Source organism: Amphiura filiformis, chromosome 4 (assembly GCF_039555335.1).
Source record: "Amphiura filiformis chromosome 4, Afil_fr2py, whole genome shotgun sequence".
In the NCBI taxonomy this organism is placed as follows: Eukaryota; Metazoa; Echinodermata; class Ophiuroidea; order Amphilepidida; family Amphiuridae; genus Amphiura; species Amphiura filiformis.
Window position 1 is genome coordinate 23,102,529 of NC_092631.1, and position 9,041 is coordinate 23,111,569.

The window sequence follows — 9,041 nt, forward strand, 5'->3', positions numbered from 1 at the left end:
ACTTCTATAAAAACACATGCACATAATATCCATAATTTGCTTGAAAAACAACCGGAGCCCAATACGTAAAAAAAAAATGTATAGAGCCCAATACGTAACAAAAACCACTACAGAGGGAGGGAGTATGAATAAAGTAATTTTAATTAAATTTTAGTGTTGTTACGTATTGGGCGGGATGATTTATTTTTTGCCACTTTTTGTTCTAGGTAGAAGAGGTTGAGCCCAATACGTATCAAATTGATACGTACTGGGATTTTGTTACGTATTGGGCTCTTACAAACGTCCGTATATCAAGAAAATTGAAAGCTTTGTGGAAGGTTGTTCCTGTTTAGTTACAAACAATGTTTTGAACAATTTCAAAACATGTAATGTTTTTAAGCACTATGTCTGTAAATGTCGGTTGGCAATCTTGTATCTTAAATAAATAAATAAATAATAAATTTCAGAATTTATATAGCGCTTTTTCCAGAGGATTCAAAGCGCTGTAATTTCGCTGAGTGGTGAATCATCACAATCAGATCGCATCAACTAGGCTAGTTGCAGCCGAACCCGGCGCAAACCTATCCGCACTTAGATTGTAACATCCACCCATTTTCTGCAGCTCCCCAAATTCCATTGGGTGAAGGAAGTTTTTGATAACGAAACAACTAATCACCGATTTTGAAAGCAGGAGGAAACTGGAGATCCCGGAGAAAACCTGCGAGAGCGAGCATGGATCGGGATAAACCAAGTGCACATGAGTCCTTGGGCCGCGCCGGGGCTTGAACCCGGGACCTCAGTGGTGCAAAGCGAGGGAATTACCACTGCGCTAACTCGCCCTCCCGAGTAATGTGAGTCATCAAATAAGATGAAAAAGGGTACTCTGCTGCATCATATCTAGTGTATGAACTGCAACAGACAAAGCTAACTATGTCACCTCTTTAGATTCTTCTGTATAGTAGCTTTCTCAATTGTTTCGAAATATCTGAAAATGTTACTAGCAACACAGGTGTTGAAATCACAGTGAGCAAAGTAAGGTATACTACACTTAATTTAAACAGTAAATTTAACCTCAATAATGCAAAAGTGAGTTTTCTGCCAATACTGTTGTTGACATGTTAATAATAGCAGGATAGATAGGACTTGCTATACTTCACGATTTGAAACAATTGGGTATACTATGTATACCAGTGCTGTTAACCTCCTTTTCTGTAAGTTTGTCAGTAAGAGTGTCATTATCCTGTAAACTGACTTGAATAGACAATGTTACTAGCAACACTGGTTTCGCTGTTTCTTTATAACAGCACCTGAAAAGGCAAAGCTACTGGCAACACTGGTGTTGAAACCAATGTAAGTCATGTCACACCATGCACTTAATCCAAATCACAATACTGGAGTGTTGCATAAAATTAACAAGAGAGTAGTCTGTTAAAATCAGTATTTTCCATCATCAATAAAATCTCAAACGTCAAAAAAGTGAGGTTTCTGGCAACACTTAGGCAGAAATACTTGATACTCATGCACTACAGTTGGTAATGTCTTCATACTAATATCATAAAAATGCATCATCATCCCCTAGGTGGATAAAAGCCTTATTTTTCATAATATATTAAATTAAAAACCTGAAAACTGTGCAATTTTCCTGGCAACACTGCTCCCACGTATGAAAATTACTTTATAACAGCACCTGAAAAGGCAACGCTACTGGCAACACTGGTGTTGAAACCAATGCAAACCATGTCACACCATGCACTTAATCCAAATAACAATACTAGAGTGTTGCAAAAAATTAACAAGAGAGTTGTCTGTTAAAATCAGCATTTTCCATTGTAAATAAAATCTCAAACGTCAAAAAAGTGAGGTTTCTGGCAACACTTAGGCAGAAATGCTTGATACTCATGCACTACAGTTGGTAATGTCTTCATACTAATATCATAAAAATGCATCATCATCCCCTAGGTGGATAAAAGCCCTTATTTTTCATAATATATTAAATTAAAAAAAATGAAAATTGTGCCAATTTCCTGGCAACACTGCTCCCACGTATGAAATTTACCAAAACTTTTTTTTCATGATATTACTAGACCAACATCTTATCTACCTACCCTGAACAGATAATTGTGAGAAAGGTGTTACTTTGGGGGTTACATCAATTTTCCCAACACAAGTTTTGGCATTGCCGAAAATAATGAAAAACGCCCCTATTTTACATAATAGTTTCACCCATTTCTGAAAATGATTTGTTTGTGTTTACATGATTTTTATAGAGAGGAAGGATTACTTATACACTGTATAAAAGAAAGGGTACTGAACATTATTTCCTTCATCCTGAAATTTGACCTGATATTTCTACATTTTGCTACATGGGAAAATGCTGAAACTGCTGAAAATTGGGCAAATTGACATTTTCGCTGTTGCCATGGCAACCAAGGGTTTAGAGGCGATATGACTGTCACTCCTGTAGACTCTGACCCAAGGTGCATCCACACACAAAGTATTAAGAAAAATCATTTTTTGAAGTCTGCCAACATTTTTTGAAAATATCTGATTTTTACTGCATAGTGTTCATAATACGTACATTTTCCGCTTCATAGAATCCCCTCTCACTCATGAAATCCAGCGCAATTCGCCTCGTTTCAAGTTCAGGGCAAAGTTCAAAGTGAAACAGGTGATCTGTAACATTTCTTTGCAGGGTTTGTTTTTTATGAACGAACCAAAGAGGCCTATACATTAAAACCAAGTAACTAACAAAATATGACGGCAAAGAAAATTGTACTTTCTCAAATCATTCTATTTTATTTACCTTGAACCGATTAAACCTACGCATGCAGTCAGGTTTCTGGTGACCAGGAGTAGAGGAACTTGTTTCATCTGATGTCCATTTGCATGGCTGTCTTTTAGCCTAGCCTTCTAACTTGTTGGGCCATGCTGTACAGGGCCCGGGTACAGGGATACCAACATCCATGACATCTGTTCCTCTCATGCGCGTATTTTTTTTTTTGGGGGGGGCCTTTGGGGCGCCAGCCCCCGGGTAAAAAGCTGGGGCGGCCAAAATGAAGGGGCGGCAAAAACAGGGGCGTCAAAAACGAAGGGGCGGCAAAAAGAATTAGTAAATAAAAAAGGGCGGACAAATTTGATAAAGCACAAAAAAGTATGAAATCTTTTTTTTTTTGCTCTACACTTTTTCAAACGACCGAGAAAAAAATTGGGTCAACCTTTTCGGGTTGTTGAGGAAGGGGCGGCAAAATTGAATTTTCTTCAGCCCCCCGGGGTTGGGGCGGCCACGGTACGCCACTGGCCAGGATTAGATTCAATATCATTAGAAAGCTTTAATCGTTGACCACGATAGGCACAGGTGGAATTTGCACCATAGGCTATGGGCCTACCGTGGTATCGGCCCTGTTCTATGGCTGTGTAATTACATGTTCGAAGTACAAAGGGAAGATGAACGACAGTCACTAGAGTAAGCCGCTGTATGAGATGACCGTCATTGCTACACGTTTGGGTAAACTTGTTGTCTTGCGTATACGGGTAGTACCTGGGTCCTACTGCATGTACATGTAGTAATAGCAAGGCTGTTAAGCTTAATCCAGTGATGGTATACATAAGCAGAGACATCATTGAGGTAGAGATATAAAAATAAACAAAACGATCTCACCTTTATTGACTGAAGAAAACGTACTTAGCAGTTGAGGATGCTAGCCTATTTGAAGAAGTGCTGGTTGAGTAATGCTCAAAGGAGTAAACATTGATTTTATCACTACTCAACGGTTGTGTAAAGCTCTTGCACCGGATAGCCTCGGTTCGAAGCTTCTGGGCTCTGGGATGGTGTTTTTTTTGGTTGTTTTTTTCTATTTTTTCCTCTTTTTTTTGGTTGCTTCTCGATTTATTTTTATTCATGTGTCTTCATATCCTGTCCACCCACCTCTGATCTGTACATGATAATATCAGATTAGGGACCGATCGTTATTTACGGCAGGGGGGGGGGGATCGGCGTTTTGGAAAAAATATTGACAAAAAAATTCGCGTTCCCCCTCGCGTCCGCTCAAAATTTTCGCGTTCCCCCTTGTTTTCCTAATTTTCTCCATTTAAAATTTAACAATCCCCCCTCTTGGTTCAACTAAAAATGTCAGGATCCCCCCTAAAGACAAAAAAAATACGATCGCTCCCTTACTGTACCTCTCTGAGGGCCTGCAACAGCATGAACAGGATATGGAAGAGCAGCCTGCCTAGAAATCTTAAAACCAAGCTTTTCACCACCACAGTCGAATCAGTTCTCATGTATGGTGCAGAAACCTGGACAATTACATCAAAGTTTAGGACGGCGCTTGATGGTTGTTATACAAGACTACTGAGAAAAGCACTTAATGTTACCTGGCAGTCGCACACCACCAATAAGGAGCTATACGGCAATCTCTCCCCAATCTCCGAAAGGCTGAAAACCAAATGGCTGAGATTTGCTGGACACTGTGACAGAAGTAAAACAGAGGCAGCTTCCAGAGTTTTGCTGTGGCAGCCTACGCATGGTAAAAGATCAAGAGGACAACCACGGAAGGACTACATTAAGCAACTAATCGAGGATACTGGACTAGAGAGACTAGACAAGTCGACATAAGCAAGTAAGCAACCTCTCTTCGTTGTCATGGTTCTGAGAAAATAACCAGAGAAAATTGCTGATGCCAGGGCGACAAGAAAGAATTAGAAGGAGCCTATAATACACTGAGAACTTTACAGTGTTGTGAGTAAGACATAAAAACTAATTGGAATCAGCAATTTTCTTTGGTTATTTTCTCAGAAGGGGGCACTGAACAGTAAGCGTCGCCATTGAAAATACATGCGCCGAGGGCCTAAAAGAACGAGCTATTGCCAAGTCCGTGCAATAGATGGGGTTATTTGAACTGTTTGGTGATGGAGCAACACTCTTTAAATTTAATATATCTTTTTTGCACATAGATCGACAGTGTCAGTTTTTCACAAATTTCACTTTTTTAACTCAACCCGTATTTTGTAAGCGTTTCACCTCTCAAAATCGGGTTCTTGACGCATTGTATTGTGGGATATCTTACACATCACGAAACAAAATTCAAGTGATTTTTTTCGCATCCATGGGCAACAAGAACATCTCAGCTTTAACATAACACCCTACAATGATGTCATACGCACATATTTGGCCTAAATTTTATGTTTCTAAGGTACTATACAGACGTTACACTTCCGGTCGCGGAAGGTTACTGTTCAGTGCCCCCAGAACCATGACAACGAAGAGAGGTAGTAATCTGATATTATCATGTACAGATCAGAGGTGGGTGGACAGGATATGAAGACAAAGGAATAAAAAATAAATCGAGAAGCAAAAAAAAAAAAAAAAAAAAGGAAAAAAATAGAAAAAAAAAATGCCCCGGACATGCCGGATTATAAAAAAGAAAAAGATAACCTTAAAAAACACATGGCGACCGATTAAACTTTTGATATTTGACCTGATTTTGACCTGATATGAGCAAATATTACTGGTGAAAGGATCAAACATTGTGTACATCCAAAGCTCGTGTGAGCAAGATGGCTGCAGCAAACACAAAAATGTTTGTAAAACATTGCAAACGTGTTATAAACGCGTTTTGGCATTGGTCAAAACGTTTTAATAACATTTAAATGTCGGGTTATATAACGTTGAAAACCTTTTTGCTATTTCTAAATATTTTTGGCAAACATTTTTGAATATAATTTTATAAACACTTAATAACATTATGTTGAAATATTTTGCAGCAACTTTTCAAAAATGTTTTATATCACCCGACATTTAAACGTTTTCTGTAAAATATTTTGGGTTTGCATTGGCGTAGCCAGCACTTTTTCAGAGGGTGGGCAAAGCAAATTTTAAGGGGTGGGGGGACAAAAAGTACAAAAAGCCTAAAAATCTTAAATATCAGGGCGGCCACCATCCGGGGGGGCAAGAGGGCAAGACTTTCCACTGGCAGTGGGGGCACCTGCCTCCATTTGTCCCTTGGCTACGCCACTGCAATACTGGGTTATAACTTGGTTCCAAGTCTTAATCACAAATATGCACGGCAAGAATTATTGGGACGAGAAATTGAGAATTAATAATAATATATAATTTTGTATTTATTATTTATTATTTAATAATGGTAAAATACAATTTACACATGTGTAGAAGGGATATCTAATTCAAAAGATCCCGTGTATTGATATATAGGCCTACATAAAATAGATATACACGATACAATGGCTTGCACACAGCACACAATTAAACAATCTATACATGTACATGTTATATGTTGTAAGGACTACTTTAACTAAAATAAACAACATTTTTTGTGAAATAATTATAATAATTACGTTGAAATTTGTAAATATTCTATGCAGTACATGTAAAAAAATAAAGAACAAGACATCACATCTTCCAATATACGATTTTTTTTCAACAGTATATTTTATACAGTTGAATACATGAATCCAAAACCCACCCAAGTCCATAGGAAGTGATTTTGAGAAAAAAAACATGATTATCATTTTAATTCCTTCAGTTAGATTTATCTGGTCAATATGGTCAGTTGTACGTGCAAATGGGTGGGATAAACTGTATTAGGTATGACGATTAGCATTTCAGGGACTTCGTGGGGTTCATTTTAAATTCTGGACTTGGGTGGTTTTTTGAATCATATATAAAAACAATAATGTTGGAATGATATTACCACTAGTAAGATAATACAAAATAAAGCACACAGTTATGTATAATGTTGATAAGCATTCTGCCATGTAATATAAACCACACACTTTCCTTGATTAAACCCTTTTTTTTTTTCAAAAGTCACTCTCCAGCAATGAAGATGTTACAAGTGGACTTTTATACATAATTTCAATCAATGTGTTACAAGACTCAAATCATGGACTTGGGTTGATTCTTTCATACATGCTATTTTTCACATGCTCAATAGACACAGAGGATGAATTTGAGTTGTTCTTTCAAACATATGACAGGCCTATGTATAGCAACACTTTCCCATGCTTAACTCAATTTGGCCAACGTATGGACTTGGGGGGCTTTTGTATTCATATATTCAGTTCTGTATTAGTATACATAGTGACTGTGTGCTCGTAAAGATTCCAAGACTGATTTGAAAAATCTCGCCACATGATTTAAAAGTTCTAAAGACATTAAATACCGTATGTGCACTTGAAATTTTAACAATCTGAAAACCTGAGCAGATGACATATAAATATAAAACAATGGCTAAATGAAGGCTCTGTCATCTGGGCATTTGGCTTTATTATTAATTTCACACTATTAATTTATTATGAATTTTCCATTTTGTTAGTTATAGTATATCACAATTATTGATTATCATTCTACAACTTTGAATGTTGGGTATGGTTTCATCACGTGTTTTTAATTTCCCTTTTTTCAACTCGTTTCTTTCTATAATCAGAAATAAGGTCAGCAATGGTGTATAGATATGGATTAATGGCAGAATTAATCGGCAACACTACTGCACGGTTGTTTGATGGGATCATTTATTAGTTTTTTAAACAAAACATCATGTACAACCAAATTTTAGGCTTAAACAGCTAAAAGTGATATCATGCTAATGTATACAGATGCTTTTGAGTGATTCTCAACTTTAATTTCCCCTCTTTTACAAAATTATTGACTTTTATAGCATTTTTAAAGCTTTTTCGGATATAAAATGTATCTATTAATGACAACATTGGTGGCGCTATTTAATTACTGGAAATTACTCTTTCAAGCTTTTAATACAAATAATTCCTTTTATTGTTTGATGAAATATGTGTATAAAATTTCCTTGCTGCTTGTTTCACTTATTCCAGCTGTTTCAATGGCAGTATTAATCACCTACCCCTTGCAAATAAAGAAATATGATTTAGGATAAATAGCGCCGTCTATAGTTTGCATTTAGCTAATAATGAAGCCAATTCTATATACATCAAACAACCGTGACTGTAACACACCATGCAAATACAGATGGGGGTAGAGTAATCACCCTGGTTTGAACCAAGATCCCGATGATGATTATCGGAGCCCAACAGCAGAAGTCCGTCGCAATAATGGCTGATACTTTTGTTGTGAGCCTGATCTGTTCTGTCATGCTACGGGTACGTCCAGATTGCTTGGCGGATTTGCGAATTGTCCTAACTATTCCGATATAACAGCCAAGTATTACGAGGTAACATATACCATTTAGGCCTAGAAAAACGGCTGTTGAATAAAAGAGGCCATTAGTCATACCTTTGAATTCGCTAGCAAAAGATTGCTGAAAGTAATCCTTATTATGCACCACGAAGAAACTTTCAATATTTTCATTCTCGAATATTTTTGTCAATGTTAGAGGTAGGCCAATGCAAACATGAGAATTGTCATAAAATTTGAAATTTTTTCCCGACAAAGCCGATGGAACAGTACCTAATGCAAATGAAATAATCCATGTCAAAATCACAACAACTGTGGCAGATGTTTTTTTAAATTTGTAAGTAGAAAAGGAGAACTTGACAGCAATTAACCTGTCTATGCTTATCAAAGTCACAAAGAACACAGAAGCTTCACTAGATATTATTGACAAAGCTCCTGCAATTCTGCAGGTAATGCCAGATCGCCAGGTTTCAGATTGTATTGGAAAGAAATCACCGAAATATAAATCAGCGGAAGCGATGATCATTAGATAGATTCCCATAAGCAAGTCCGATGCGGCAAGATTGCTTAGCAATAATGCATTCACTTTATTTGTCTGAGCCATTTTCTTTCTGGCAGCTAGCACAAAGAGATTTCCCCCAATTGCATTAAAACAGATGAGCCACATTACCGCTGCAAAAGGTCTGTCAGACAGAAGCCTACTACATGTAAGATATGGCGATCTACTTCCTGTGGCGATACATTTGATATTACTAGGGGCGTAACAATTACATATTTCATGCTGACTAGCAAGCAATTCAAAGTTATTTGACAGGGAAGAAAATGAATTCCGAGTTATCCTGGTTAGCGTGTTGTTTACCATATTTAAGGAACTCAGACGCATCAGTTTCTGTATGTT